Raw genomic sequence first — 8,810 nt, forward strand, 5'->3', positions numbered from 1 at the left:
AATAAAACCCATTTGAGAATAAATCGGTGTGAATCTCGGGTCCGAATTTTAGATCTTGGCTGGTTATATTTTCGGATATATGATCTGAGGAAGTTAGGGTTTTTGCAGACTCCCGAATTACATCCTAAACAGGTAACCTTGGGAAAAGCATCATAACTTTCTCTCTGAGCATCAGATATAAATTTTCTAACAAGTTAAAAAAATAGGATGGAATTTATTTTGTTTGAGTATAATTTTCAAAACTTAAGGTTGAAATAGTGACATGTGGCATGTCGTACAAGTTCACTCTACTGAACTAGTCTATAATTAGATCATCACGGGAGATTGAGAATAAATATTTCTTCAGGAATCCAATTGTGATCAGAATTGCGAAGTTAGAAAGAGGACTCAGAGGGCTATTACAAACCAAAATTTCATAACTTAAAGTTCCGAAATTACAGAGTTACAGCTATTTCAAGATCAACCTCCTAAAATCAAGAAAAAGCGAGATGATGAAGTTTGATGGCAAGGATCCGGTAAATTGGATACTACAGATGGAGAAAAATTTTGATCTACATGGTGTACCACTGTTACAAAAGGTATGTATTGCATCTAATTATTTAGAACCGAATCAATTTTTATGGTATAAAGGGCTTTGTTCTCATAAACCACTTGTCACGTGGTCAATTTTCACGGAGGAAATGATAACACATGATGAGGATACCAAGAGAAAAACCTTTTTTAGCTAATTGATAAATCTCAGACGAAAGTGTTCAATGGCATAGCACATTGAGGACTTTCAAAAATTGAATATAAGGGAAAATGATATTCCATAGAAGCAGGGGATTGATTTCTCCATAGGGACTTTAAAGGATAACATTCAACATGAGGTTCGTCTTTGGGAACCTGATTCATTGGAGACAGAATTCAGGTCGGCAAGAAAAGTGGAAAGCAAAATTATGGAAACAAGGAAGTCTACCCCTCACAACTACAAATATGGAAATGTTGTTTCTCCTAGCCTTCCACAACCTACAAGGTTGACACCACAACAATTGGAAGAAAAAAGAGAAAAAGGGCTTTGTTACAATTGTGATAACAAATACGTTAAAGGTCATAAGTGTGCTAAGAAGAAATTATTTTACATTGAATGTGAAGAGGAGGAAGAAAAGGATCAAGAAACATCAAAGGAAGAGGATATACACCAGGAACCAACCCCAAAGAAAGAAGAAATGAATCTGACCATATCTTTTAAAGCATTGGCAAGAATTACCACTCCTCAAACTCTCAAGATAGAAGGAAATATCAAGAAGAAAAATGTTCTAGAAGTGAAATATCACATCAAGCATCAAGAAATGAATCCGACCATATCTTGTAATGCATTGGAAGAAATTACCACTCCTCAAACTCTCAAGATAAAAGGACATATCAAGAAGAAAAAGATTCAAGCAGTGAAAGATCACATCGAGCATCAACAACAAGTTCTCCAACTTTTAAAGGATAACACCACTTTGGTGCAGAATCAAATGAAACAACAGGCAGATCAACATCGCAGTGAAAGAAGTTTTGATGTAGGCGATTGAGTATTTTTACGGCTACATCTCAAGCAAGCTATTTATGAGAAGGAAATGTTAGCGATACTACATGCACTTAAGAAATGGTGACCTTACCTAAGGGGAAGACACTTCAAGGTAAAAATGGATCATGATAGTCTTAAATACTTTTTAGAACAAACATTATCTTTAGAAGAACAAAAAAAATGGGTCAGAAATATGTTAGGTTATGACTTTGAAATCAGCTACAAAAGGGGAAGCAAAATGTTGTTGCAGATGCATGCTCAAGAAAGGATGAGGATGTGCAAGCATTGTTTTGTACTATTTCTATTATCCAACTAGATTGGATAAACGAAGCAAGGAATGAATGTAAGAAGGACAAAGAAGTGTGGCCACTCATTCAAAAGTTGTAGAATATCCTAGTTCAAACAATATTTCCAGATTTGACAAGGAAGGAAAAATCATATTGGAGCCTGGAGCAGTCACAGAAACAAGAACCCAACAACCATGAAATTGATCAATTTCAGAGTATCTCATCAAGTGGAAGAACTTACCCCTTGAAGATTCCACATGGGAGGACAATAATTTTATACAAAAGCATCAAGAACTACTCAAGCATTGAGGACAACACTTTTTGAAGGAGAGGGGCATGTTAGGTCCCTATACTTCTAATGTAACCCCTTATTGTTATTAATACATCCCCCGTATTATATTGTTGTTCCCATGTAGTCCCCGTATTGTTATTATTGTGCCCCATAGAAGCCCACTATTGTTATTATTGTGCCCCATAGAAGCCCATTATTATTATTATTGTGCCCTTACATTATTATTGTTATGTCGGCTCTGATTATATTATGACCCCTTAGACTCCTATATATAGAAAGGAGGTCTTGTCATTTGCATCATCCAAGAATTGTTCATTTATGTAATGTAAAGGAGGTTGCCCCCTCGAAGAGGCTTATTTCTAAAGTGTTTATCTATCTTTTCTATCTTTTTGTGAGCTAGTTTCATAACATTTCTTAACTTGGTCAAATGATTCCCTATATTCGATGTTCCATATGATTTCTGAATCTCTTTTTAGAATGTTCATTATGTTTTTGAGAAGTTCTACAAGGTTAGGGATAAATATTCTTAGGAATTTTATTCTACCAATAAACATTTGAAGTTCCTTAATTTTTCTTGGATGATTGATTTCTAGAATAGCTTTAATCCTTTTGGGGTCAATTTTAATACCTTCCTTAGATATGATATGACCAAGAAGTTTTCCCTCTTCAAGGAGAAACAATGTTTTCTTAGGATTTAATGAAATCCCAAACCGTTTACATTTCTCAAATACTCTTCTTAGATGTGACAAATGTTTTGGATCAGTTTTAGAATAAATAGTGTTGTCATATAGACAGATCACTATAAATATTCCAATTTCATCAGCAAAAGCAATATCCATTGCTCATTGAAATGTGGCCCCAACATTCATTAACCCAAAGGGCATATTCACATACATGAAGGTACCCCATGGAGTATTAAAGGTTGTTTTATCTTGATTGTCAAGGTGCACTAAAACCTGATTATAACCTGAGAAACCATCTAGTAAAGAAATCCTAGAAGAACCAACTACCTTTTGTAGAATATGGTCCATTTCTGGTAAAGGGTAGTTGTCTTTTAGGGAGACTTTATTAAGGTTCCTAAAATCTATGCACAATCTAATTTCACCTATTTTCTTCCTAGTTGGCACAATATTGGAAACCCATTTAGAGTACCTAAGAGGAATTATGATTTTAGAGTCATACATTCTCTTAATTTCCTTCTCAATTAAAGGCATCATAATTGGATTTATTCTTCGGAGCTTTTGTTTAAATGGTTTCTAATCTTCTTTAATTGGAATTTTGTGTTGTATAATCTCTGTATCATATGTTTTAAGATCTTCATAGCTCCAGGAAAAAACATCACTAAACTCCTTGAATAAAGCAATGTATTTTTATTTTTCAGTAGTTGGGATTGATTTAGATAATTTTATGATTTTGAGGTTCTTTTCACTGCCTATGTTACAGTCTTCTACTGCAGCTCATGTGGGCTCAATATTAGGCTTTTTAGCCACATCGTTGAAATCAAATAACTCTTCTAATGGAACTATACATCTAGGAAAAACAATATCTTTTAGCTGGAGTGTTTCAAATTCTTCTTTTTCTAGGTATATTTCGAGCAATTCTAATTTATTTACAACTTTATCTATGGATGTATTTACATCTAAATTTTTTGACTACCTTTCTAAACTAGAATGTACAACTTCTTGATTTTCTAATTCAGATTCCAAATCTACATTATGATCTCAAAATTCATATTTAGATTGTAGAAAAATTTCAATATGTTTATCATTTCCAAACACCTGCCAATACCTCATGTTATCTGGTACAGCTGGTCAATGTTTCACCTCCAATACATATTCTTGACTAGGATAAGGCATTTTACAGGAACTGGCTGAAAAGGCTAGGTTGTTTGGAATGATATTTTGTTTTCCAGGAATTGCAGAAAGGTCATATTCAAGAAAACTTTCTAGAAAATCAAACACAACATTTTTATATGCTCTCATCCTAGGGTGTTTAGTTGAATACTCTCCTTTAATTTTTTTATAATTAATTCAGCATCCCCTTGAATGGAGATTCTCTTGGCACCTAAATTTTTTAACAACTGCAATCCTAGTATAAGGGTTTCATACTCTGTTATATTGTTGGTACATTGGAATTTTAGCTTGTATGGGTGACCCTCAGCATGATTGTTCCCTGTGTTTACCACCCATATTTCTTTTCCAGAACCATCTTTGGTACAAGAGCCATCAAAGACCATGTTCCAAAGAGGTTCAGGAGGAGTATTTGGTTCTATCGTTTGTGTTTGCTTTGGGTGTGTTTTAGAAATTTCAGTTTCGTCATTTATCATCTGAGTGTTGATGTCTCCATCATTGTAAAGAATGAAAGAGTCCAAATCTGTGTGAACAGAGTAAAGTGGATAATTGTGGGGTTTCTCTTGACTACTCACCATGAATTTCATCAAAGTTTCCCTATATAATCTTCTTTTCTACCCAAAAGCTGGTATGGTGACAAAGGTCATATCCATCTGTAGGGTACCTTGTAATTTTTCTCCCCATGAGCATGACAACAATATGCCATACTTAGGGAGAATATCAGCAACCACTATGTCCATTACTAGGCTTTTGGCAGGGATTTGAGCTAAAGTAACACATAGGTCTTTAATGAGATCTAAACATCTTACTTTGCTGGAATCAAAGGAATACAAGTCTTTATAAGGTCTAGTAATTTCAAGTCCTAATTTATCCATGACAACTTTAGGAATTAAATTGTGGGAGGAACTTAAATCTAGCATAGCATTATGGCAAACCTTGTCATGAATATTCAGGCTAGCATAGAATGGAGGAACTCCTCCTTCCTATGGTTTACCCTAAACTTCCGGTCCAAATAAGAGTTCAGGCTGGTCATCATTCAAATTTACAGAATCTGTGTTTTCCCCTATGTTTAGAGCTTTCATCACTTGGGGTCTGTACATGCTTTTGTTCATTAGCTCTATTAGAGGAATAGGAATTTTAAGCTTTGCTAATTCATTCTCAATATTGAATGATTTTTTAATCTTAAATAGGTTAGGAAGTTCAAATTGATCTGTCATTTCTTTTTTCATATGCTCTTTTTGCTGACTTGTGGTTGGGGTGTCGGTTTGAGTAGTTTTAGAAACACTGTTAATTTTCTTTTTGGTAGGAATTTCCACTTTCTTTTTACTAGAATTGTCAACAATTTTCTTAGGAAGACTTTCTATGGTATTCCTAGGATCAATTTCAAAGGATATTTTAGCAGGATTATCTAAGTTTTTGCTATTGAGAGGGTCTGAATTCTTTTTGCTCCTAAGGTTATACTGCCTATGGACCTCCATTATGGAATTTTCAAAACCTAGTTTATATTCATCTGATTCTTCAGAATCTAGTTCAATTTGAGCTAGGAGAAAAAGTTCTTGCTCTTCTTGAGTGAGAAAAACTATTTCATCCTCATTTATTCCCATCAAATTTATTTGATTATCCTCCAAATCTTCAATAACATTACCTTCATCATCAATGTAATTTTCCTGAAAAGGAGGCTAAACCTGCTGGTCTGGACCCTTTTGTTCTCTTTGTTTGATTTGGGGAACATTCCTTCTAAAGTTTTGGTTTCTATTTTGAGGAGCATTTTGGTTCTCTCTTACTTGATTTTGGTCATTTATGTTTACTCTTTTCATCATCTGATTCACTACCCACACTAATTTATCAATTTTATGATCAACAGTAGAGGTGGAAGGCTCTTCTTTTATGGTAACCTTGCATTCAGATTTTAATTTGGCCTTCTTGGCTAAGATGTTGGCTTCAACTTTTATGGCATTAGCTTGAAATTTCTGTAGGTTTTAACCCCGTACAGAAATTACCAGCATACGAATTCTAAATCACAAAAAAATAAACAATGCGAGAGCATAACACATAAAACACATATACACAGAGATTTTCCCCTGGATCCCAAAATCGCGACTACCAGCTTGATTTTTCATTATATTCCTTTCAATGTTACAATACATATTTATACATGCCGAAGCATCCAATACCATTGACCGAAAACCATCGCATCCAAAACCATAGACCGAAAACCATAGGTAGGTTCGCCCAACCTAATATAGGGTCCAAAAAAAAAATTCCCTGGGGCACTGCCCCAGACCCCGTAGAGGGGGGCTACCCACCCCCCTCAAACCCCCCGGACAGGGGGGGCTGCCACCCCCCCGCTGTGTAATTGGCGCAACGAAGGGGGGGGGCCAGAGCCCCCCCGGTTCACTACGTGGGTTAGTCGTGGAAAGAATATAACACAACCCAACAATCTCCCACTTGTTGTTTTCTTTCCACACGGGGCCACAGGAGAGCTTAGTCACTTTTCCAGCCCTGAAATGCCCATTGTTTCTCTACACCAAGAGAACTTCTCAAAGCTCAGAGATTTTGTCAATGCATCTGTAGTATTCTTCAAAGTTTCCACCTTTACCAGCAACACCTTTTTGTCTTCTATCATATCCCTCACAAAGTGATAATGAACATCAATGTGCTTTGTCTTTGAATGATAAGCAGGGTTCTTTGCCAAGAAAATTGCAGTTTGGCTGTCACAGTCTATTCTTATAGCTCCCTGTACTAACCCCATACTTGAACACAATCTCTGCAACCAAACTACTTCCTTGCTTGCATGAGTGGTTGCCATGTATTCTACCTTTGTAGTTGATAGTGCCACTACAGATTGTTTCTTACTCATCCAACTAACTGCACCTCCAAATAGGTTAAACACATACCCACTTGTAGATCTTCTCTGGTCCAGATCTCTAGCCTAGTCTGCATCAACAAAGCCATGAATATCCAACACTCTGTCCAATCCTGGTCTTCCTTAGTAGCACAAACCGCAATCACTAGTGCCACGCAAATACCTGAAAACCTGCTTCACTGTTGTCCAGTGCTCCTTCCCTAGTTTTGACATAAACCTGCTCAATACTCCCACCGCATGTGCAATGTCTAGTCTAGTACAGACCATTGCATACATCAGGCTACCGACTGCACTTGCATATGGAACACGGGATATGTCCTCTTCCTCTTCTTGTGTCTTGGGACATTGTTCAGCAGATAACCTCACACCTACAGGAATAGGAACCTTCACCGGTTTACTATCCTGCATATTAAACCTCTGCAGTATTGTCTCGACATACTTCCTCTGGTTTAACCAGAGCTTCCTCTTTGCCCGATCTCTTTTAATTTCCATGCCCAAAATATAGTTTGTAGCACCAAGATCTTTCATGTCGAATTTGGAGGACAATTGGGTCTTCAAATCCTAGATAATTTCTTTGTCATTTCCAACCAGCAACATATCATCCACATAAAAGACCAGATAAATAACACGGTCACCAATTAATTTAAAATACGCACAATGATCTACTTTGCTTCTGGTGAAGCCAAGTCCCCGTATAAATGTATCAAATTTAAGATACCACATCCTTGGTGACTGTTTTAACCCATACAGAGACTTCTTTAACTTTCATACCAGTTCTTTCTTACCCTTCACCGCAAAGCCTCAAGGTTGCTTCATGTAGATTTCCTCTTCCAAATCCCCATGAAGAAATGTTGTCTTCACATCCATCTGTTCTACCTCAAAATCAAAAGCAGCAGAAATAGATAACAGTAATCTAATAGAAGTTACCTTGGCAACAGGAGAAAAAATATCACCAAAATCAATTCTCAGCACTTGGGAATATCCTTTTTCTACCAACCGAGCTTTGTATTTCTCCACCTTCCCTTCTGCATTTGTCTTCTTTTTAAACACCCATTTGCTGCCAATGGGTTTCCTTCCAGCCGGCAACTCCACCAGATCCCGAGCCTCATTTTTGTGCAAAGATGCCATTTCATCAACCATGGCCTCTTTCCAGAGTTTTCCATCCTCTGAATCCACTGCTTCCTTCACAGTTCTGGGATCATCATCAGTAACAGACAAAGCAAAATTTGAACACAAAGCAGATGGACTATACCTTTCTGGCTACCTTCGTTCTCGAATTGATCTTCTCAGAGCCGGAGTTTGTGGCTCTTCATCTTCTGATTCCTCCTCTGTTGTAGGGTCTGATTCTTCCTCCTTTAGCTCAAACTCTATCTTCTCAGGTTCCTTTGGTTGGACTTCATGTTTAATAACATCTTTCACCTCTCTGAACACCACATCTCGCTGTACACAACCTTCCTTGTTACTGGGTTCCAAAGATTATAACCCTTTAAACCATCCTTATACCCAATAAGGATGCACTTTTCAGATTTACTATCCAACTTGGTTCGTTTTTCCTTTGGAACATGTACATATGCATCACATCCAAATACCCTCAGATGTGAAAGAGAGGGTTTCTTACCAGTCCATACTTCTTGCGGAGTCTTATCCTCCAACGCTGATGAAGATGACCTATTGACCAGGTAACATGCAGTATCCACCGGCTCTGCCCAGAATTCTTATCCTAACCTGGCACCACTGAGCATGCTTCTTGCCCTTTCCATCAACGTCTTGTTCATTCTTTCTGCAACTCCATTTTGCTGAGGTGTATATGGAGTAGTCTTCTACCGTGATATACCACACTTATTACAGAATTCTTCAAATTCCTTGCTACAAAACTCTCCACCATTATCTGTCCTCAGCACCTTTATCTTCTTCTCTGTCTGATTTTCCACCAGAGCCTTAAATTCTTTAAACCTGTCAA

The sequence above is a fragment of the Pinus tabuliformis genome, chromosome 9 (genome assembly GCF_031772625.1).
Source record: "Pinus tabuliformis cultivar Carrire ecotype Pingquan chromosome 9, CPIR1, whole genome shotgun sequence".
Taxonomy (NCBI): Eukaryota; Viridiplantae; Streptophyta; class Pinopsida; order Pinales; family Pinaceae; genus Pinus; species Pinus tabuliformis.